At 39.0% G+C, this 25,502-nt stretch overlaps 1 long non-coding RNA gene across 1 annotated transcript; it reads right to left on the minus strand.

The window, feature by feature from the left end:
* Positions 1-5,517: 5,517 nt before the first annotated feature.
* On the minus strand, positions 5,518-12,212 carry LOC111585377 (uncharacterized). The gene is made up of 3 exons (XR_002747822.3): positions 12,111-12,212; positions 11,017-11,154; positions 5,518-8,929 (listed from the first exon to the last, which is right to left on the minus strand). It is a non-coding gene; the product is annotated as an uncharacterized LOC111585377 (long non-coding RNA).
* Positions 12,213-25,502: the final 13,290 nt, after the last annotated feature.

The raw sequence follows: 25,502 nt of genomic DNA on the forward strand, positions 1-25,502 counted from the left end.
TATTTAGTTTGGTTGAGTAAAACATCATGGTTTGGGTTAAAATATCACCTTTCACAATGTTAATCACATGTTAAAGCAAACTTCTTGTTCCATGAACAGAACTGATCGTGTCGACACCAGCTGGGAAAATTTGTCTACAGATTCCTGACTTTTATTTCTGACGTTCACCAATTTTTATGAGAGTATCATCATTGTCTCACGCATTGAACAATAACAATGAAAAGTTCTGAGTGACAAAGTGGAGTATCATCTCATGCTAACCTAGTGTATTCTGTTTGGAAACATTTGCTCAGCTCTGACCCCTCATCACTGCAAAACACACCCTGGTGATTAATTAAAATAGTTAATTATAATTAAAAGTCAGTTAATTAAGTAGTTGTTCAAAAGTTAAATAATTGTTGCAGCTGTACAGTTACATGCACGACCTGAACAGGTGAAGCAGTCAAACCTTGCAATCACTGAACAACACCCAAAAAGCTCCAGCATCTATCCAGCTATATGAATGGCTCAGTAAACGCATACTAACTAACTACATAGATATACAGCAACTACATATCATGGCAAACTCTCTAACATCAGTGGCTCCTGATTTGGAAAAATGCGGATGTGGAGATTAAGTGAATCAGTGAAACACAATAAATCATTCTCTTTGCAGATTCCTGCTAAAAAGCTCCAGCTTCCACACCAGAGACCATCAGATCTCTTCAAACACCTCTGCTGGAACTTGACCCAAACACTGATGCCATGGCTGCAAAAGTTTTCTAAAACTGAAGAATAATTTGTAATTTCTTAAAATACGCTTAAAAAGCTTTAATGTATATGAGCACAGTGTGTGATGACCAGAAATATGAACTTTGAAAATATCAATATCAAGAAATTGACAGAAGAGAATCCATTTAAAAAGTGCCAACAGATTTTGTGATACTTTCACAGTCAATTGAAGAAGGCAAATGTCCTTTTCCCATTTCTCCTGCTGACACAGGACTCTACAAAAGACCAGTTTGTTTAATCACAAAGCTTCACACTGAAAACTAATGAAGCTCCTCTGATGTTACGTATCTTCTCTGCATCAGTTTATCATAAATGTGCTGCATGGATGAACATCACAGATTAACCAAAACACCAACATTTAGTCATTTATTCTGTTCATTCATTACAATGATTACAGAATTCATCCCAGTGTTACATTTGTATATTGCATAGACACACATTAGATTTGAATAGAGTATTCAAATCCCCTGTTTGTCCTGTGTGTGTGTGTGTGTGTGTGTGTGTGTGTGTGTGTGTGTGTGTGTGTGTGTGCGCGTGCGCGTGTGCGTGTGCGTGTGTGCGTGTGTGCGTTGGATTGTCTAACTGTCTTTTTGGGGATCCATGTAAATGAAGACACATCTGCACTATGAAGACATTTTTACTGGGACTCACTACTTCAAACAGGTTCGTATAAAGTTACGGTTAGAATCAGTTAATTAGTAACCATCCAAAACTGCCATGTCAAATACACTCAACTAAATACCTTCAAGTTTTCATAAATTCTATAGAAACCACCAAGAAAGCCTTAGCAACCAACTTAAACATTCCATCAACTCTAATATAAATAAAAGTACTATATGAAACCAGAAATCTGTTACTTTACATGTACCTACAAAAATCACTGCATTCATTTTATATTGCTGGATTCACTGATGCACCAAGACCAGACACATTGATAAAAAAGACAGTTTGTTTAGTCACAAAGCTTGTATCTTCTCTTCACTAGTTTATCATGAATGTGCTGCATGGATGAACATCAGAAAATACACAACCAAAACACCAACATTTAATTATTCATTCTGTTATTAAATTAGCTAAACATTATAACATCACAGCATTCGATTTGTACATTACATGGAGACACTATCAGATTGAAAGACTAAAGATTAGTATTCAAAATAACAGTTTTATGTGTGTGTGTAGGTGTGGTTGTATTGCTATATTTCTGAGGACCACTGACATCATGAGGACATTTTTGCTGGGACTCACTACTTAAAGTTGAAGGATTATAAATTAGGGTTAGACATAAAATTTGGAATCAGTCAAAACCACCATGTTGAAGACACTCAAATACCTCTAAAATCCTAGAAATTCTTTAGGAAACCACAAAGGCTTTAGCAACCTTTTCAGAATTATTGTGCAATCATTCAAAACACCTGCTAACACACTGCAAACACTAAATAGTCCATTGAACACTTTATAAAATGAAACCGCTGAATAGAATTTAAAACCCACCACCTTACAAACACCTTGAAAAATGCACTCTTAAAAACATTGTCAGACTGGCTATTGAACAGAGATGACCACAAACGATGTGCCAGAACCAGAGACATTGTCTTGTTCCTGGTCAACATCTTGTACAAACATTATCCAAAATCTCACTGAACTACCAGTGCTGTTGGCAGCTAATATAACCTGAAATCTGAAGTCCTCAGCAAGGATCTGGAGCAGATTATTAAGTCTGGTAAGCCCAGATCTTTCTATCTCCATAACCCAGATATATTTCATTTTAGTGTTGCAGTGTTCAACCACAGCTGATGATGAATCACAGGACATCAACTAGAGCTGTAGCTTTTCCATTTCAGCTGCTGCTCTCTTGAAGACACTATGACAGGTTGAACCACATTTGACCAAATTTCCACCAGACTGGTTGTCGTTTGATGCTTTGCTTCATCCATGACATTGGATTAACAAGCTCAGTGATCACCAACCAATAAATATCAGACAACTGAAAGGATTCTAGCATGAGTGGGATTTTGTTCCATTGGTTGCAGTTTGAGAAGTTAATTTGATTGACGTCATGGTCACCGTCATATAATCTGTATTACTATTAACTTTTCAAGTTACCTATGATAAAATCCCAACGTGCAAGTCAACAGATTTCATCTGTTCTTCTCACAAAACTAAAAAAAATTAATTAAAAAAAGATACATACATTATTAAAGCATGATGTAAAATATGATTTAATGTTTTCATATTTATATTGAGAATATCACCATGTTATCTTTTTGTGTTCCATCTGGAACTGTCCAAAGCTAGATGTTGTCCAGACAGTAAAAACTTTCAAAGGCTGCTGAACCCAAACCAAGCATATGATTACATATTAAACTACTATCCATCCACCTTTCCTTTTAATTTACAGTTTCTGGTGTCAGATCTCTGCAGAGTATTAAAGTATGAGTTCAGATTTATTGGGCAACACTTTAGATTTCTCAAATATATTTGTGTTGGTAAATCTCTGGGTCTGAATTCTATTTTGACTCAGTTCTCTTGCCCTTTTTGTTCTCTTTCTCTCGACTGTCAAGGGTGAACTAACATGGCCAATCGGATGATCTGTACAGTGTGAGTGAGAAAGTTCTGGATTTTGGCAATGCAAAAAGACCAATCAAAACGTGTATTGTGAGTTATCGCAAGACTATTAAAAGTATGTCTTTAATAGGCTTGTATTGCCCATGCTTAACCATCAATCTTGTGATCACCAACTAACACCCAAAAGCAACAGCACCTATCCAACTATCTGAGCAGCTAAGAAAACACTACACTAACTACACAGAATATCCTAACTTAATCCTTGTTACACTGACGCTCTAAACCAACAACTCCTCTTATATCAGAGTTTCTCATCTTTCATCCAGTCACTAGAACTACCCAGGTCTGATTAACTCAAATCCAATCTGTATCTTCACTCATTGTTTTAACAGCAACATGACAGTTTTCCTGCCCTGTGCAGATACAGCAGAGGAGACACTAAAATACTGGGCAGGTTTAATAAACCAGCACTCATTGCCACCACACAGCGAACACTTATGTTCAGTTCAGGTGACATGTTCACAGCGTGGGAAACAATGAGGCTGAAAAACCACAACCACACAGTTACTGATATAACTGTGACGGTGTAGAAAGCTCTCTGCTTTGATTGGTCAACTTGCTGCTTTTCCCCGACTCCTTCCCCTGGACCTGGACGAATCAGAACACAGAGAACCGACAGGCTGCAGAAAGAAATAACTATGATGGAGAAAACCAAAAGACACAAAGATGGGATGACGGTAAAGTCAGGAAAAGGTATAGCAACACCTGAGATTCCCAAACACAGCAGCCAAACACATCCAATACAGATGTTTCTGATTCTGACCCCACGAGCATTTCTCAGCCCCCGATAGATGATGGGATGAACCACAGCCAGGTAGCGCTCCACACAGGTCAGCATGTGAAAAAAAAGCTCTCCACAGTAAGGAACAGAACACAGATACAGTCCAACTAGTAGCATTGCTGAGTGATTAGTGTATTGACCACCAAAGATGCAGAAACTTCCCAAGATCCAGATGAGATCCATGGCAGCAACATTGTAGGTGAAGATGTCAGAGTGAGTCACTGCTTTAGAGGAACGATGCTGCCTCCATCTTTGATGACCCAGGTAGAGGATGAAGGTGGAGAGAGGGAGGAGGAGGATGGTTCTCAATGCAGTGATGGTATAGTACATGTACATGCTAACAACACTGGCACAAGCGTAGAGATAGTTGGACGTTGATGATGAGTTAACAGACATGTCTGCTGCATAGAATGTTGGTCTGAGGAGAAAAAGAAATTAGAGAGAAATAAAGAGACAGTAGGTTAAATGGGGAAGCAGAGACAGATTGACACAGTTAAGCTTGATATTTCACAGAATTTCTTTTACATTTAAATCTCAATTAACAAATACTAAGCAAAAATGTTCCAGAATAATGGATGGATTAAAAAAAATGGTTTGATTGTAGTGTCATATTTATTTAATAACAAGCATTTGAGGAATCATACTTCTGATTTGTGTTGCCCTTTGCCCAAAGTATATTCAGGGGGAGATTTACATTTTAAATTAAATGAACCTCACATGTAGTGTTTTCTTACACTACCAGTCTCCGGCAGGAACAGCAGTTTTGAATTAAATTAATTCACCCAGATGGTGTGGATTTGACCACATCAGTCTTTCATGTTGCTATGAAGGAACTGAGCATGAAAGAAAAGCTGAAATGTGTGAAAAACTGGCAAGAGTCTTCTGATGTTAGTTCACAGTGGACCACCAGTAATATTGTTTGCAGAAATAAAATACAGTATTGATAACAGATTATACATTTTAAAAATGTTAATTGAAAATCAGTCAGTTATTAAAGAACACCAACCTTGTCTGCAGTGTTTCTGATTATCCTTAATCTCTTGTTTCAAACTGACTGCTGTTCACTCCAAGTGTGCAGTGATGCTTCTGCCTCTGATGAAGATGTTGAAGTGTCCCAGCAACAGGACTGTGTGAGCTTTTTGCATGATGTAAAACAAATTAAAGATTCTGCGTGACTCTCTTACTGTAAACTAAACCATGCAAATCCATCCATCCATCCATCCATCCATCCATCCATCCATCCATCCATCCATCCATCCATCCATCCATCCATCATCTGTCCCCACTTCACCCTTCAGAGGACCACAGGGAGGTTAGAATCTATCCCAGCTGACACTGGACAGAAGGCAGGTTCACCCCAGCAGTTTCTCACCACTATGGAGACTTTAGGCAGATAAAATTTCTTTCTTTTTCCAAATAGATCCAGCTACAAATTTGGGCTATTCCTATTCAGTTTCTAACACCTGAGAGACAAGCTACAGATTGGGACAATAAATTGGAAAAAAAAAAGTTTTTAAGTGTTTCTTCTTCTTGAAGAATAATTAGGATTGACATATTTACACATCAGTGGCTGTGATTCATGTTATCCATCCATTACATCTGACAGGATTCAAATAACCTTCAATTGAAGCAGTATCATGCAGACTGTGTACATGAAGCCCAGAGCAGCTTGAAGGAAACTCATACATGAGATATGTGCTTGATAATTTACACCATACCAGAAAAGTGTCTAAAACATCCATCACTCAAGAACGACATTTTAAAAAATGACTAATTCATTAAGACCATTTTCTGCAGAAAGATTTAAACTGTCCAAGACTAGATCACAACAACAACCATCAGTTAAAGCCTTTTGGCTGATTTCATTGTCTTGTGTCTGCAAGGGATGGTGTCTGAATTTTGCTTGGACCTTGTTCTACTTGCCTACAACTTTACTTATTACTGCAGCAGTATTTACATGTTGGGACAACAGCAGTCTTGATTACAGCTGTGCAGTGACATAAATCAAGCATCTTCCCAGAAAACTGCAGATGCATATTTTTCTTGCTGGAAAATAGAATCTGATTTTCCAGTGTCAAAACTTTTTGTCTTAAGAAGCATTTTCCTGTGTCAGGACTTGCAGGTCAATTTCAGACAATCTGCACCTGTGTGCACATTTGATCACTGGAACCAATCCTGTAGAACCTGTTCAAGAACCATTTTCTGGGAGAGAAGTAACAGCTGTAGGGTAGGTACATACAGTGCCATGAAAGACTATTCTACAGAAATCTTCTGTTTTTGCATATTTGTCAAACGTAAATGTTTCAGATCATCAAACTAGTTTTAACATCAGACAACGACAACCCAAGAAAACACAAAGTGCAGTTTTTACATGATGATTTCTTTTTTGAAAGAAAGAAAAATCCTGTCCAGTCCAGCTTACCCTATGTGAAAAAGTATTTGCCCCCTCAGCTACCAATCTTCCTAATGACCAGATTCATTAGTCTGATGGGTTCAGTATTAACCATCCACACTCACATATGATTACTGCCAGGCTTGTTGAACCTAAACATCACTAGATAGAACCTGTCTTCATTGTGAAGTAGCTGAAGGGTCTCAAAAAGCAGCGCATGATGCCACGTTCATGAAAATCATTGACATTCATCAGCCTGGAGGTTTACAAGAGAAAGACATTATCCACAAATGGAGAAACATGCAACAGTTTGAACCTTCTAAGGAGTGGACCAACGACCAACATTTCTCCAAGAGCATCGATATCCAGAAGGTCACAAAAGAATACAGAAGAACATCTAAAGATCTGCAGACCTCACTGGCCTCAGTTAAGGTCCATCTACATGATTCCACAATAAGGAAGACTCTGGGAGGAAATGGATCCATGGGAGAGTTGGAAGAATCAAACCACTACTGACCAAAGAGAACATAAAGGCTCCTTTGGTATTTACAAAAACATAACTCGAAGAGCTCCAAAAGTTTTGGGATAACTTTCTATTGACTGATGAGTCAAAGGTGGAATTTTTTGAAAGCCATGGGTCTGTTCCATCTAGTGTAAAGCTCATACTGCATTCATCAGGATGACTTGTCATCACTGATGGAGCCATGAATTCTGCTCTCTTTTAGAAAATTCTCCTGGAGAACATCCACCATCAGTTCATGACCTGAACTTCAACACAACGGTTTATGCAGCAAGATAGTGACCCAAAGACCACAAGCAAGTCCACCTCTGAGTGGCTGAAAGAGAACAAAGTCAAGGTTTTGGAGTAGCCGAGTCTAACTCTGGACCAACTGAGATGCTGTGGCAAGGCCTTAAATGGGCAGTTCCTGATCTAAAACCATCTAATGTGACCAAATTAAAACTATTCTGCAGAGAAGAGAGGACCAGAATTCCTCCATTGAGATGTAAAAGGCTGATCACAAACTGGAACAAATATTTAATTTCAGTTGTTGCTGCCAAACCATTTATTAGGTTGAATGAAACATCATGGGTTGTGGATTGTATCTGTATCATATTCAGTACAAATGATGTTATTTTGATGATCTGAAACATGTCAGTACGAGAAATATGCCAAAATGGAAGATTTCTGGACAAATTCTTTTTCACAAGACTGTACATTCATACATTCTGTCAGCGCAGTTTAGTTCAACCTCACAATTACCCGGCAACAACCAAGCAGCTCCGGCAGCTATTCAACTATCTGATAAGCTGAGAAAACACCACAGCAACTAACTGCATAGAATATCATGACCATCTCTTAGTTGTGCATAAGCTGTAACCTAGCAACCATTCGAACATTAGACATTATCATCACTTTTATCCAGTCTTTCCAACTTTGCTGGCCTGATTTATTTAAATCCAATCCTTGGCTTTACTACTTGTTTCTAAAGCACCATGACAGTTTTCCAGCCCTGTGCAGATACAGCAGAGGAGACACCAAACTGCTGGGAAGGTTCAACCAGATGACAAGAAGTGGCAACACACAGGCGAGATGATGGCTCAACAGAGGTGATGTCTCCATTGCCAGGGAAAGAAGGAGGCCAACAAACCACAACCACACTGTGACTGATATAACTGTGATGGTGTAGAAAGCTCTCTGCTTTGATTGGTCAACTCGCTCCTTTTCCCTGCCCCCTTCCCCTGGACCTGGACGAATCAGAACACAGAGAACTGAGAGGCTGCAGAATGATATGATGATTATGGAGAAAACCAAAAAGCACAAAGATGAGATCACATTGTAGTTAGGCAAGCTTATGGTCAAACCCCCGGTCAGTCCAAAGCTCAGCAGCCAAACACATCCAATACAGATGTTTCTGATTCTGACCCCATGAGCATTTCTCAGCCCCCGATAGATGATGGGATGAACCACAGCCAGGTAGCGCTCCACACAGGTCAAGACGTGAAAGTATAACTCTCCAAACAGAGTGCTGGAACAAGTAAACACCCCTACAGTCATCACTACTAACTGGTTAGTGTACAGGCCACCATAGAAGAAGAAACTCCCCAAGATCCAGAGCAGCTCCATGGCAGCCACATGGTAGGTGAAGATGTCAGAGTGAGTCACTGTTTTAGAGGAATGATGCTGCTTCCATCTTTGGTGACCCAGATAGAGGATGAAGGTGGAGAGAGGGAGGAGGAGGATGGTCCTCAGTGCAGTAATGATATAGGATATGTACAGGCTGACCTTAATGGTGGGACAGATGTAGAGATAGTTGGACGTTGAGTTAACAGACATGTCCGCTGCATATATTGTGGGTCTGAGGATAAAAAAAAAATAGAGGGACAAAAAAAGAGATAGTAGGTTAAAGTTGGAAACAGAGAGAGATTGACAAAGTTAATCTTTTAGATGGAAGTCCAGAGTTGTTTAAATCAATCCAACTGGACTTTAAGAAGGTTCCTTGAAGACGTTTCACCTCTCATCCAAGAGGCTTCCTCAGTTCAGAACTGAAGTTGGATTGATTTAAACAACTTTGGACAACCATGACCTGGATGAATGAGAAACTAAACAGACGTTTTAGATGGAAGGTTACAAGGATTTCTACAAGTAGCTTTTGTGTTGGATATTTTTAGTTCAACAAAAAGGTTGATATGTCAATTTTTTCTCCAAACAAAAGTTTCAGAGTACACACATTGACAAAGTTTTTTACATTTAACTCTCAACAAATAGATATTAAACAACAATATTCTAGAATAATGAATGGATAAAATACACTATCGTGTCATTGTAAAATCTTTTTAATGACCTGCAGCGTTTGAGGAATCCTATTCTTATCTGTGTTGCCTGCTGCTCAAAATACACGACCAGTCAATATTTTGGACACTTTCTCATTCATGTGAATGAGAGAATATGTCCAAACTTTTGACTGGTAGTGTACAGTTGAAGACAAAAGTTAATAGCCCCCCTATGAAATTTAAAAATTTTTTTTCTCAAAAAATTCCCAAGGTCTGTTAAACAGATCAATGAAATTTTAATGCAGCTTTTGCAGACATCCTAATTTTATTTCAGACGCTTCCATTATTTATTTTGCACACAGAAACTAAAGCATTTAACAAAAAACAAAGCCTGTCAGGGTCAAAATTATTAGCCCCCTTGATGCCAATACTCAGTTGTGTATCTTTTTTGCTGGATAACAGCTTGCAGTCATTTGCTGTAGTTTCTAACAACATCTCCTGAGGAATCCCAGCCCATCCTTCTTTTGTTAAATAATTTCGTTTCTGTGTGCAAAATAAAATAATGGAAGCATCCAAAATAAACTGGGATGTTAGGACAACCTGTGTTAAAAATTCTTTGATATGTTTAACAGCATTTGGGAATTTTTTGGAAAAAATCTAAAATTTCATAGTGGGGCAAATAATTTCTGTCTTCAACTGTATGTTCAGGAGCGGATTTTACATTTTAAACTAAATTAACCTCACATTTAATGTTTTCTTGCACTACTGGTCCCTGGAAGGAACAGGAGTTTTCAATTAAATTGTCACATGACAGAGGAGTTTGAACCCAGGGTGCAGCAGGAGGCTAAACAGATTCAAAACCAAGGCCTTTATTTAAACAAACACAAGACACTGGCTGAGTGAACTAAAGTAAACCAAACTCCATACAAAAATTAAGGATTTTAACTAAAACCCAAACAGCGCACTAAAATAACCAAGAATTATAAACTCAAACAGACGGCTATCAGGGCTAAGACAGAAACCTAAACAAAACGGCTTGACTCACAATTAAATAAGTCCAAACGGGGCGGGGGGGGCAGACCGGTTCTGCAGCCGGCAGTCTGTGGCGGCGTGCGCCAGCGCTGCTACCGTGCAACGGAGACGGGGCTGCGGGAGCGCAGCGACGGGGAGCCAAGGCAAGGACAGAGGAGGGAAGCTGCTGGTGGGGAGCCAGCAGAGACAATGATCCAGCACTGACTGCTGGGAGAGTCTGGCTTTAACAGCCACTGATCACTGATCAGGTTCAGCTGCGCTCTCACCAGGACGGACAGCTGGTCCATGGAGTAGCACAGAGGACGGAGGGACCATGACATAAATTCATTTACAAATCAGAATTACACTAACAAACCCGCTGAAACAAGCTTGTGACCTGCAGGCAGCTCGACATTCATAACATCTACTGTAAACCAGACGATGTGGATGTGAACTCATCAGTCTTTTATGTTGCTATGAAGAAACGGAGTAAAAACAAAAATCAACTGAAATGTGTGAAAAACTGGCAGGAGTCTGCTGAGGTTAGATCACAGTGGACCACCAGTGATATTGTTTGATGAAAAAACATACAGTACTAATGACAACTAATACATTTTAAAGATGTTAAAGGAAAATCAGTAAGTTATTAAAGAACACCAACCTTGTCTGCAGTGTTTCTGATTGTCCTTAATCTCTCGTCTCAAACTCTCTGACTGCTGTTCACTCCAAGTGTGCAGTGATGCTTCAGCCTCTGATGAAGATGTTCATGTGTCCCAGCAGAAGGACTGTATGAGCTTTTCTGCATCATGTAATACATGTTAAAGATGCTGCATCACTCTGTCATAATAATGTAACATAAACCATGCAAATCCATCCATCCATCATCTGTCCCCACTTCACCCTTCAGAGGACCACAGGAGGTTAAAATCTATCCCAGCTACACTGGACAGAAGACATGCTTCTGCTTCATTTCATTTGACCTAACAAGCATGTCATTAGACAGTAAAAGGAAGCTGGAAGAAACACAGAACAGCATCAGGATTGACGTATTTACAATAGACAGGATTCATTTTGATTCATCCATTATATTTGATAGGATTCAAATAATCTGTTAACAAAGACAGACGTCTGTTTGAACGAAGAAGTATCATTCAGACTATGTGTACATAGTGCACAGAGCAGTTTGGAGGCAACTTACATATGTGCTTAATTATAATTCATTAAATAATTTGTACCATATTGGAAAAGTTTCAGTATTTTTGCCCCTCATCCCTCAATGTCAAGTCCACCTCTCTTTCCCTCCAAAGGACGTGAGGACAACTCAATTCAAATTTCCAACTAAAATTTTTATTTTCCTTTTAGTTGGTTGGTCATGATATTTCAACAGGTTGTAAACCTTTAAAGACAGAAACAAAGTTCACACCATCAAACACAGAACCAAAAAGTTGACCTATTACCCACTTAACCATTCAAATGAATCAATCACTTAAACCTTTTTAAAGCAAATAAAGAATAATCAACATTTTAGTAAAGTTTAGTAAAGTTCTACCATTTAACAGAACATATATATTTTCTATATTTTTACTTTACTGAAACTCAAAATGAAACATCTTAATTCAAACTCATTTGACATAAAATGGAGTAAATGCTGCAGCTTTCATTAACCAATCACCACACAGTGAGCAGTTAACATAAACTTTACCATATTAAGAAACATATCAGAACACCAAGAAAGCAGATAAACCTTTCACCAACCATTGGCGTCTTTGGACTGAATCCATGAGTGGACTTGGATCTTCTTTGTTCTTTCCTTGTGTCTCTCTTCTGAAGATTGTTTGCCAGACTGGCTGAGCTCCCCCAAGTCCTTCCCAGGTGCTCTAAATCAGTGATGATTGATCAGGTGTCAAGCACCAGGTGTCAGGTGCCTCCTTGCTGCTACCAGTGCATTCTGGGAAGTGTAGTATTTAGGTCCCATGTCCTGAGAGTCAGCTCAACACTCAATATTGAGATGGAAAGTGATTCATTCATAAGACAATTTTCCATAGAAAAAAACAAATTGTCCTTGTGGTTCAAGACTTAATTACACCCTCCGCAACCCTCGGTTAAAGCCTTTTTTGCTGATTCGATGCGTCTGCAAAGCCTTGGGTTCAAATTTTGTTTTTGGACCCTCTTATAACTTGCATGCAACCTTAGTTATTGTAGGAGCAATATTCCAAGATTCAAGATCTTTATCACAAACACAATTATACATAGTAGAATGCACAGTGAAATGCATTGTGCACCTGTTCCAAACTGAAACAATAAGAATAAAGAAGAAAAACACATGGGGAATAAGTATATATGCACATATATGTATATACACACACACAGACACACACACACACATATACACATATATATATGCATATATATATATATATATATATATATATATATATATATATATATATATGCATATATATATATATATATATATATATATATATATATATATATATATATATATATATATATATATATATATGCATATAGATGGTGGATATGTCATTTCTTTTTATAGGAATGTAAATTTTTATTTATCTATTTTTTATAAACAAAAAGTTTATAATTAAGTCATTAAAAGACAAATATTTTTGTTGTTTCAGCTATTACTCCTCCAAGGAGGCAGAGCCTAGATAGTGTAAAAACATAAACAAAAAATGTTTTTCATTTCTATTTATCTGCATTTTCATCTGTCTGCTACATTCACAGATTACTGCAAATCTAAATGCAATTATAGCGATTTTATTCAACATTTGAAGACTTTCTGTAAACTCAAGCACTGTCTAGAAAAGTGGTCTATTATGGGATGGCTACACCGTTAGCTGTTAGCATGACTCATAGCTAACGTTAGCTCTGGTGCTAACAGCAACATGTTTTACATTGAGGTGATACCGTCGGCTTGAAGTGACGCAGTGATCAGAAAACTCTTTGTTGTACAATTTGCACACAACCAGGCTTTTATCCAAGCTGCCATCAGGAAGATTTTTAAAAGGAAACTTTCTGTCCAACAAGCTCAATCTCGTCTTCCTTCACTGTTCACCAGAGCCTGACTTCACTCAGTACTTCCTGTGCTTCTTCTTCATGGCTACAAACAGACTTTAGGTTCATTACCGCCACCTACTGGGCTGGAGTGTTCATCAGAGTTACCTGTGTGCCAGAAATGAGGGAACTGAGAAAAGTGCGATTAAATGCGTTAATTTATTTAATGCATTATTTTCATTGTAATTAATTAATCTAAATTAATGCGTTAAAGTCCCAGCCCTAATATATATATACATATATGTGCATCGCAGATGGCAGCAGGAAGTAAACTGAAGTAGATTAATGTGCTGTTTTTATCTCTCCTGTACTTTGAGACAGTGCATTTTTTGTTTCATCACAGAGCTTCACATTCAAAACTAATTAAACTCCTGACATTACTATCTTCTGTGGATCAGTTAGTCATGGTTGTGCTGCATGAACGAACACGAGCAATTACACAACAACATCAGTCATATATTTATTTATTGTGTTGGACTGCAATAACAATGTAATACATCACACTATTAGATTTGCACATTACATAAACACACCATTAGATTTGAATACAGTAATCGAATCACCTGTTTGCTGTGTGTGTGTGTGTGTGTGTGTGTGTGTGTGTGTGTGTGTGTGTGTGTGTGTGTGTGTGTGTGTGTGCGTGTGTGTGTGTGTCCTTGTTGTCCTACTTCTCTGAGGAACACTTTTCATCGTAATGAGGACAGATCTGCATTATGAGGACATTTTGGTTAAGACTCACTACTTTAAAGAACTTGATAAGTATGAAGATAAAGTAAGGAAGAACTGTGATAAATACCTTGAATGTCATGTAAATTTCATACAAACCGCCTTGGAAGTCATAGCAACCAACTACAGTAATCCTACAATTTCCATAAAATAAAACTACTACCATATTAAATATAAAATCTGTCCCCTTACATGCACCTCTAACAATCACTGCACTTATATTACATTGTTGAATTCACTAGACACAAACATTACACCAGAAAGAAACTTCTTGTTACCTGAAAAGGATCAACACCAACAGAGAACATTTCTCTACATTTTCATGCCATCTATTTCTAATGTTCACATGTTTTTAAAACTCTATCGAACTACATAGTGTGTTCAAATGTTAAGGCAAGGGGTCTGGACAAGGTGGCAGTATGCATCGAGTTGGAAACAAATTTCACAGCTGGCATTCTGTATTTCATCTCATGTTAAGCTCCAGTACACTATTTAGAAAAGTTTCTAAAACTTTTACAGTTGGTTTGTACACTAATTGACTCAATCTTGAAGCTCTAAAGTTACCACAATATTAGTAAAGATGTGCACTACTTGAACAGCTGTAGCAGTCAACCTTGCAATCTGCTAAGAATCACCCAAGCAGCTACAACACCTATCCAACTATCTGAGCAACTGAGTAAACGCTACAATAACTCACTACATGGAGTATTTTAGCAATTTCGTTGTTACACCCAAACTGTAACCTAGCATCCTCTCTAACAGCAACATGCTAGTTTTCCTGCCCTGTGTAGATACAGCAGAGGAGACACTAAACTGCTGGGCAGATTCAACCAGTTGACACTAATTGTCACCACACAGGCAACACTGGTTCCCATCAGAGGTGATGTATTTACAGCAGTGGAAACAATAGCTCCAACAAACCACAACCACACTGTGACTGATATAGCTGTGATGGTGTAGAAAGCTCTCTGCTTAGATTGGTCAATTCGTTGCTTTTTCTGTTCTGCTTTGCCCGGACCTGGACGAATCAGAACACAGAGAACCGACAGGCTGCAGAAAGACATGATTGTTATGGAGAAAACCAAAAAGCACAAAGATGACATCATGGTGTAGTTAGGCGAGTACACGTATAGAACAGCTGTAAAAACAGAACACAGCAGCCAAACGCATCCAGTACAGATGTTTCTGATTCTGACCCCACGAGCATTTCTCAGCCGCCGATAGGTGACGGGATGAACAACAGCCAGGTAGCGCTCCACACAGGTCAGCATGTGAAAATAACCCCCTCCAGTCCAAGTGAAGGTAGTAGTATACATTCCTACTGTTAGCATTACATAGTGGTTAGTGTACAGGCCACCAAAGAGAAAGAAACTCCCCAAGACCCAGATCAGCTCCATGGCAGCCACATGGTAGGTGAAGATGTCAGAGTGAGTCGCTGCTTTAGAGGAACGATGCTGCTGCCTCCATCTTTGGTGACCCAGGTAGAGGATGAAGGTGGAGAGAGGGAGGAGGAGGATTGTTCTCAATGCAGCAATGGCATTGTACATGTACATGCTATCCTCATGGTTGGTGCAGAAGTAGAGAAAGTTGGAGGTTGATGAGGAGTTAACAGACATGTCTGCTGTATATAATGTAGGTCTGAGGAGAAAAATAAATTGGGGCCACAAATAAGAAGACAGGCGGTGTAGAGAAAGAGAAAAGAGAGAGATGGACATAGGTTTTATTTCATCTTCTTCAGGAACTGTGCTGTGAAACAATCAAGGTACCACATCCCAGGTTCAGAAGTGAATTTAACTGTCTTATCTGTTGCACTACTGTTAATAAATAGCACCTTACATGTAACATAGTCTCATGTGGTCATGTTGTGAAAAAAACACAAATTCATCTCCAAATTAAAGCTGCAAGCAGCAATGATTGGGTCCTTGCACAACAGCCAGGTAGCCAGGTAGCCAGGTAAAGCTGCCATCTTGGACACTGCACAGAACAAAGAACTCTCCTGCTCCCAAGAAGAAACTGAGTGTGAATCTCAGACCTCCTGTGGAGGGATGAAGCTTCATACAGGACATTAACATTGTGGGATACGTCCACAACTTAAAAGACACAGTGACTCTCATGTAGTTGTGAATGTTCCCCACTTTATTCATTTTGGACCCCCTCCTTCCTAGGAATGCAGACACCCAACATCCTTTGCAAGGAGGGCAACTGATAACAGCCGTAAAACTGTTGCTGCAATCAATGAAGAGGATCTGAAGTAAGACTCACATATTTACACTTAAACATACATGGACTCAATAACTGTTTTCTGATATCTGTTTTGTGTTTTTATGCATACCAAAGTCACAGTAAGGAGTTCCTTTATCACCTATACAAAACTCACATCTGTAGGTGATATGGGGACAAAGTTAAGGTTTTACTGAAGTAATCACATTTCTTGCATGGACCCACAGCGCCACCTAGCGACATCGGATAACCCAGTGATGCTGGGATGAAATCAATAATAACTACTGTATCATCCTTGATTAAAAGTGTAAAATGTGAAGTTGGTAACATTTGCGTGTTTAAGTGTCCACATTTAATGTACCACATACCCTCACAATAAGATATATTTTTAATATTGAAAGCATTTTTTAATCTAGCTTCTATGCTAAGCATAGGCTACTTTATTCTTTAGACTGCGTATCCTACATTTTTTGTTCAGTATTGATGGGTCATGGTGAGAGATGGACAGATCGTGTTTGTGCGCATGTTTTAATTCATTCAACAAATGTAGTTTTCCCTCCTTCTGAGAAAAAAGAGAAAGGAGTTAGATTTCACCAAATTCACGGCAAAATTGTCTCCATGCCCTTGCATACGACCAAAGACCCCCTCAGGGGATAAAAATACGAACACCACCTTTGTTCACGTCTCTTCTCTTAGCTTCGCTTCTCGTCTCTTCCTGTAAGCTCATCCTTACGCTGCCGCTCTGATGCTTCATCTCTGGTTTTTTTCTCCGTCTTGATAGACGGCACCATCCTCAGATGAACTGAGGATTTAATTAATGAGTGCAGCTTAACTACTTTAGTAGTTACAGTATGTAGGTGAAATGGAGCACGAGTGCCACTTTGTTCCAGTTTTGTTGGGGGTAATTATGAACCATTTTTCAACAGACAATCCTGACACACACATCAGACATCACTTTACACCACTTGTGCCAGGAGTTTTTTTGAACATCCTTCACCCCTCAACAAATTCCTGTTTCATGGTAAAACATTAAACTCTATCAGGCTGCCAGGTCAACACTGATCAATGAAAACTCATATTAAACACAATAAAAGTCTAAAAGATTTTCTCACCAGCTAGAAATGTCTTTAAAAACACTGAAGAGTAGAACATCCATAGAGAGCAGAGAGAGACAATTATTAAAACAAATGTCAAGAAAGTTAAATGACAAACTGTTGCTGCTTGGCTAATTCACACCAACATTTTATAGAGGAAACTATACGAGTCATTTCAATGGAACTGTTAGAATAAACAGATCCACTTATTTCTGCAAAGTAAAGTCATATAAACAAACAAACAATGTAGCTGTGACACTCTTAAATATAAATTTACATTTCCCTTTAAAAAGGGCCTTTGGATACAGTTATGTTCAATGGCATGTTGAGATAAATATACGTGATAAAAGAAATATAGAGAGAAGAAACTCTGAGTTTCTAAATTAAACTCACAATTTCACGAGAAAAATACTTAAATATTGTTTGAGATGAGAAAATCATTAATTTGTGAGAAAAAAATCTCAGTATAATGTTTACAATTTTATCATAAACTGGTTTAAACTCTGAGAATTTCCTGTTTTTTTCACTCACTTACTGTACTTTTTATTTCTTTTACCTATAATGGCCCCAGTTTGCCATCATAGATACAGAGCAGGAATTAGTTGTATAAATATGTTCCTTGAATAAAGACAAAGAACAAGGAAGAGCGAGCTATGAACAATATGAATATAAACAAATTGAGATAACAAGGAGATATTTGTTGTTGTTTTCTTTAGTTATGAGTTTCACTTAATAAATGTACAGAAATAACTAAATATGCCCTAATATTGTTAAATAAACTCACCTTTTCAGCAGTCAGTCTTTCTGAAAGTCTTTCTTCTGAGTCTCAGAACTCACTGAGTGCTATTCACCAGGGTTTGGTTCATATAAGCATTAATAAGTGCAGAGCAGGTGGCAGCAGGACTGTGAGGATGTTTTACATGAAATAACGATTGATGCAGATTTTCTGATAGTTTCACGGTAAATTGAAAAAGGCAAATGTTCTTTTCCCATTTCTGCTGCTGACACAGGACTTGAAAAAGTGCAGCTTATTTAATCACAGAGCATCACAACCTAAACTAATGAAGCTCCTCTGACACCAGTTTATCATTCATGTGCTGCGTGAACAAACATCAGAGATTACACAACCAAAACACAAACATGATGTCATTTATTCTGTCATTTGTATACAATAATATAATTCATCACTCTATTACATCTGTACATCACATAGACACACATCAGATTTGAATACAGGATTAAAATCACCTCTTTGCCCTGTGTGTGTGCATGCGTGTGTGCGTGTGTATGTGTGTGTGTGTGTGTGTGTGTGTGTGTGTGTGTGTATTTAGTATCATTTGGAACACCAGTTCAACCCATGCATTTAGCAAGAACATTTTTTTTTTGCTGGATGTCACAACTTCAGTCAAGCAAATATATATAACGCACTAGAAATTTTGTAGAAACCACAAACACAAACCTACACCTACATCACAAATCCTCTAAAAAATGATTCCACTATACGAAATCTGAAATTCATGACCTAGTAGACACTGTTAAAGAGCACTGCAATCAGATAATATCATTGGATTCGCTTGTGACCAATGATGCATTGTCTACTGTATTCCACATAATCTTCTTGTTCAAACTTTCCACGTTACCCACAATGCAACTCACATGCCAGTGCTGGTGGCAGCTAATGTATCCTGAAGCTTGTAGAGCTGGATGGAGACTATGAGCAATTTGGACTAAACTTCTTTTCAGTTGTCTCCAGTTTGAGCAGTTTCATTATCAAATCATGGGATTGTAACCAAGAAGAAGAAACCAAGAACCATGGATCTTTTATCCATGTCATTTAAACCATGCAGGTCTGATTTATTCATATCCCATCCTTGTCTTCATTCATTGTTTTAACAGCAACATGCTAGTTTTCCTGCCCTGTGCAGATACAGCAGAGGAGACACCAAACTACCAGGCAGGTTCAACCAGTTGACACTCATCGTCAGCACACAGCGAACATCCATGCTCAGCTGGGGTGACAAGTCCACAGCAGTGGAAACAATGAGGCCAAGAAACCACAACCACACTGCCACTGATATAGCTGTGATGGTGTAGAAAGCTCTCTGCTTTGACTGGTCAACACGCTGCTTATCCCCACCTCCTTCCCCCGGACCTGGACGAATCAGAACACAGAGAACCGACAGGCTGCAGAAAGACATGATTATTACAAAGAAAACTAAAAAGCACAATATTGGCATGGGGTTGTAGTTGGGCAACGATAAAGCCACTAAAGCCATCAGTCCAAAGCACAGCAGCCAAACACACCCAATACAGATGTTTCTGATTCTGACCCCACGAGCATTTCTCAGCCCCCGATAGGTGATGGGATGAACAACAGCCAGGTAGCGCTCCACACAGGTCAGGATGTGAAAAAAAGTCTGTACATGGTAAACTGAGGAACAACCAATGACTCCCACTGTTATCATTATGAAGTGATTACTGTATATACCAGCACAAAGGCAGAAACTCCCCAAGACCCAGATCAGCTCCATGGCAGCAACATTGTAGGTGAAGATGTCAGAGTGAGTCGCTGCTTTAGAGGAACGATGCTGCTGCCATCTTTGATGACCCAGGTAGAGGATGAAGGTGGAGAGAGGGAGGAGGAGGATGGTCCTCAATGCAGCAATAGCATTGTACATGTACATGCTAATCCCATGGGTGCAGAAGTAGAGATAGTTGGAGGTTGATGAGGAGTTAACAGACATGTCTGCTGCATATATTGCAGGTCTGAGGAGAAAAAGAAATGAGAGCCACAAATAAGGAGACAGGAGGCGTAGAGTAAGAGAAAAGCCAGAGATGTACATAGTTAGGTTTTATTTTATCGTCATAGGGAACCTTGCTATGAAGCAATCAAGGTGCCACATCCCAGGTTCAACAGTATCTTTTCTGACCATGTTGTGAAAAAAGACAAACTCATCTACAAATCAGAGGTGCAAGCAGCAACGATTGGATCCTTGCACTATCATACAGTTTGCTGCAGTTGTTGGATGATAATGTGATCATGTATGGAGTATCTCTGGGCTTGACACAGGGGATGTGCAACAAAGAACAGCTGAAGACTGACATGGAGCTAACAAACATTCACTGCATACACTGTAGGTCTGAGGAAAACAAATTACAGGGGCCCATAAGGAGACAGGTGGAAGAGAGAACGAGGAAAAGACAAAGACTGACAAAATTCAATAATTTTGCTGTGTTAACCCTAAAATGTAAAAGAAGATCCATTTAATAAATCTGACTTGTTCTACAATTCTGCAATTCTACAATTTCACTCAGCAGACGTTTTTATCCAAAGCGACATCTGTGAGTAGCACTGCCATCAATAAAAACCATGCAAAGTTATCCATGAAACAGGATCTAAATTTATCAGAAAATACCAGAAAAATTACACGAGACACCAACAGCCGAGACAACAAACAAGCATGCAGGCAGAAAACATTTACATCAGCTACTGAAACACAGGTGATGTGGAGGTAAACATTTTAATCTTTTATGTTGCTCTCAGAAGTTAACTATAACAAACATTGTTTGACTAAATGGATTAAGTGAGCTAAAATTAGCCTGAAGTCCTGTTGAGCCAACTGAATCAGTTTAAAAAATAAATCCCAGCTTAACTAAAAAGGAGACATTTTAGAAATTATAACTGAGAATCAGTAGTTAACGAACACCCACCTTGTCTGCTGAACTGTTTCTGATTGTCCTTAATCCTTTTCTCTAAACTCACAGACTGCTGTTCACTCCAGACATGCAGTGATGCTTCTGCCTCTGCTGAAGATGTTCATGTGTCTATATTTCTCATGTAACTTTATCCTTCCAGATGCAAATTTGTGTGACAGATTGAGAGCAATTCCTCATTGGTATTTCTCAATTTTAGAGCATCTCAGAGACAACAAGCTGCATTTTAAAAGTTAAGAAAGAGAAAAAAAATGTTTAAAAACGTTTTTTTTATCAGGGTTTATTCATTTTTTAAATGACATTTTCACTGATTGTTCTTCATTTAATCAGTCCATTGCATTTGACAGGATTCAAATCAAAAGTCTGCATGATTCAAATGACCTGTAAACAGAGACAGGTGTTTATTCAAATGAAGCAGTAGCGTGCAGACTGTGTGTATTTACTGCACAGAGATGACTGATGGGAATTCATTTCTGTTTTTCATAATTTCAACATGTATGACCCCAACTTTTGTTCTTATAAACAGAGTTCAGGCCATCTCCATTGGTAACCTGCCGTTCCCCAAATACAGTATAAAACAGAAGTGAGCACTAATTAAAACATCATTCAATATGGCACCACCTTTAAATAATGATAGTTATTCTAGGTTGATGCATGGAACAATCAAAAACAATCACTTTAGAAAGACTATGCTGGAAATTCAGGCCTCAAATTAAAAACTCAATGCAAAAAAAGTAAAGACACCTCTGATTCCTGACACACAAGTGAGAAAACATCCCTGAAACTATTTAGTAGTACTTTTGTGACTTCCAGTCAGTCGAACATCATGAACAGAAGCTGTGAACAGCAGAACTCTCTCAGTTTTGGACCTATGGACTATGTCAATCTGCATGTCTTCATCATGGCCCCACATGGAAAATAACTGTCAGATGAACTGAAGGATGTGACATTGAGATTCACATAGGTGGAAAAGGATCAAACATAGTCAAAAAAACACACTCAAACACAACTGCAGCAGTAATCAGGAGGTATAAAAGGAGCCATAGCACCACTCCATCTAGTGGTTCCAAACATATTGAAGTTAATATTTCACCAAAGTCAGACAAACCACACTGTCAGTGGGATCCATCCCCTGGAGATCATGAGGAGTTTCCCTGCAATCCATCTAACCAACACACTGACATTGAAGACAAGCAGTTTCATGGAAAACTATCTAATGTAGCTCAACAATTTCCATATTACTGATTTTCTCTTCATCATGGGTCCAGTAAGTGGGTTGCATATATTAGCCAGCAAGTGAACATTTTGTCCACATAGTTTATGTTAGAAACAGGAAGAATGTTCAGGTCTAAGGATTTGAGCCAGTTTGACAAGACGACTGGGTCACAGCATCTCCAGAACTGCAGCTCTTGTGGGGTGTTCTTGGTCTGCAGTGGTCAGGATCTATCAAAAGTGGTCCAAGGAAGGAACAGTGGTGAACCGGCAACAGGGTCATGGACGGTCAAGACTCATTGATGCATGTGGGGATGAAGGCTGACTATGTGGTCCGACCCAACAGACCAGCTACTGTTAGTCAGATTGCTGAAGAAGTTAATGCTGGTTCTGATAGAAAGACGTCAGAACACATCAGTTTGTTGTGTATAGAGATACATAGCTCGATACACAAGAGATACGTAACTCTACACTCAGACCAGTCAGAGTACCCCTTTGCATCAGAACTGGACCACGGAGCAATGGAAGAAGGTGGACTGATGAATCACATTTTCTTTTACATCACGTGGATAGCTGGTAGCATCACTTACCTGGGGAACACATGGCACCAGGATGCACTATGGGAAGAAGGCAAGCTGGCGGAGGCAGTGTGATGCTTTGGGTGATGTTCTGCTGGGTCCTGCCAACCATGTGGACATGTTACTTTGACATGAACCACCTACCTAAGCATTGTTGCAGACCATGTAGACCCTTTCATGGAAGCGGTATTACCCTGACAGCTGTGGCCTCTTCCAGCAGGATAATGCTCCGTGCCACAAAGCAAAAATGGTTCAGGAATGGTTTGAGGAGCACAACGACCAGTTTGAGGTGTTGACTTGGTCTCCAAATTCCCCAGATCTCAATCCAATCCAGCATCTGTGGGATGTGCTGGACAAACAAGTCTGATCCATGTAGGCCCCACCTCACAACTTCCAGGACTTAAAGGATCTTCTGGTAACATCTTAGTGCCAGAAAACACAGCATACCTTCAGAGGTCTAGTGGAGTCCAGACCTCAACGCTTCAGAGGAGTTTTAGCAGCATAAAGGACCCCAACACAATTCTATGCAGGTGGTCATAATGTTATGCCTGATAGGAGCAGTTCATTTTAGTTGTTCTCCATCAGAAGACATAAAGTTAAAAAAAATACAGTAGTAGCATAATGTATGACAAGGATGAAAGTTAGGGCAGTTTAAAACAGTGATATAATTCTGTTCTTATTAATGTTTTAGCTGGTTGCTCAAGCTGAAATTAGAAAAATCTGAGTTTTATATTTTCATCATGTGAGGATGATGAACAAACGGTCAAAGCCTGCCTTGCTGAGCTGCCTTTGAGTAAGGTGTTGGATCTTCAGCAGAGCAGCTGTGCTCCCTGTGGAAGAACAACTTCCATACTGCAAGAATCACAGTGAATGAGCTCTTGGTTTTTCTGCATGGAAAAAACACAAACAGTCCTGCCCATAACTATACACTAAACATGCAAATACAAGACACTACATACATGTAAACTCACACACAGATGCACCAAAGTACATCTGGACTTTAAAGCCCACACAGCAGTCAGTGACTTTGAGGAAACCAGAGGAAGAACTTCAGGAACCAAGTCTTCTGGTGAGGTGGATTTAATTGTTAATGTTTTATCTGTGTGTGTGTAATTGAGAACAGTAGCATGAACTGGATTAAAAATCAAGACATTTTTATAGAAATCAGCAGCCAGACATATTCTTTGGTAAATGAGAAAACTGAAAACACTGTTATGTTAATGGTCTTTAATATTTTAATGGTTATTCATGACACATGAACTAATTTGGTTAAAGTTTCCTGAATAGCTGCACAACAATAATCAAATCAAAAACCTCTAAAACCAGGTTATAAACTGCAGTGTCATGAGCCACAACCAACAGAGGCAGGTCTACATACATCAGAGATCCAACTCTTTCTAACCATAACCTCATGTTTTATCATTTTAAAAAAAAAGTTTGAAATTCCTTTAAAGATCAGGATGACGTGTTCTGTTTTGTTGGAAAGTTAGTCAAACTTGAGCCAAGCTTTAAGGTTCTGCTTCTAGAAGAAGAACTTCCTTCTCCATGAATCCTTTCAGCTCATGCTGATATAAAACCCTGTGGACACTGACAGCTGTGTTCCAGCAGCTTCTCATTCATTCAGACCTGCTGTCTGATGATTCTTGGTTGACTCTTGACCATCCTGACCAATTGTCTCTCAGCAGCAGGTGATAGTTTGTGTTTTCTTCCTGATGGTGGCAGTAACACAACTTGACCATGAACTTTAAACTGACAAACACATGCTTTAGGATCTGAAGCTGCTTTGAAATGACTCCAAGTGACTTTCTGATTTGTTCAAGTCAATGATCTGCTTTTTCATGTCTTTGTTGATCTCCTTAGACTTTTCTGTACTGTAGTGTTTTTAATATTTCCAGAAGACCTATAATAAATCTATTAAAGAACCTAAATGTTTCATAGTTTTTTGTAATTTGTGTTTCAATGATTTCATCTGAGAAAATTCAGAATTATAGGAGTCATTGGAAAATCCTTTAAGACTGAGGTGATACATGATACGCAGGTGGAAACTTCACGACCGTAACAGAGATGCTCCTGTATCAAATATCAAGCCTTTCCTATATGTTTGTGATTATTTCTTTTCCATTTCTGTAAGTCTGACTTTCAGTCATCTTCTTGTCTTTTTGCTTCCTCAGGCCTCCACTGTGTGAAAATGTCAGTCAGCTTCTCGTCCCCCAACAATGACTCCCTTCCTCCTCAGACGTCCTCCTTCAATTCCTCCATATTTAACAATTTATGCGCTGACTCCATTTCATTGTACATGCTTGCGGCCTCCAACATCACCAACATCGTCCTCATCCTTCCACCTTCTGTCTTCGTCCTCTATCTGGGATTCCAGCGATGGAAACAGCAACGTTCCTCTGCAGCCGTCATGAGTCACTCTGACTTCTTCACCTACAACATGGCTGTGATGGAGCTCATTGGAATCTTGGGTTCTGTCATTATTAGTGTGAGCAGTTTGATTGGTCTCCCTGAGATAATGTTGG

Source organism: Amphiprion ocellaris, chromosome 23, assembly GCF_022539595.1.
Source record: "Amphiprion ocellaris isolate individual 3 ecotype Okinawa chromosome 23, ASM2253959v1, whole genome shotgun sequence".
In the NCBI taxonomy this organism is placed as follows: Eukaryota; Metazoa; Chordata; class Actinopteri; family Pomacentridae; genus Amphiprion; species Amphiprion ocellaris.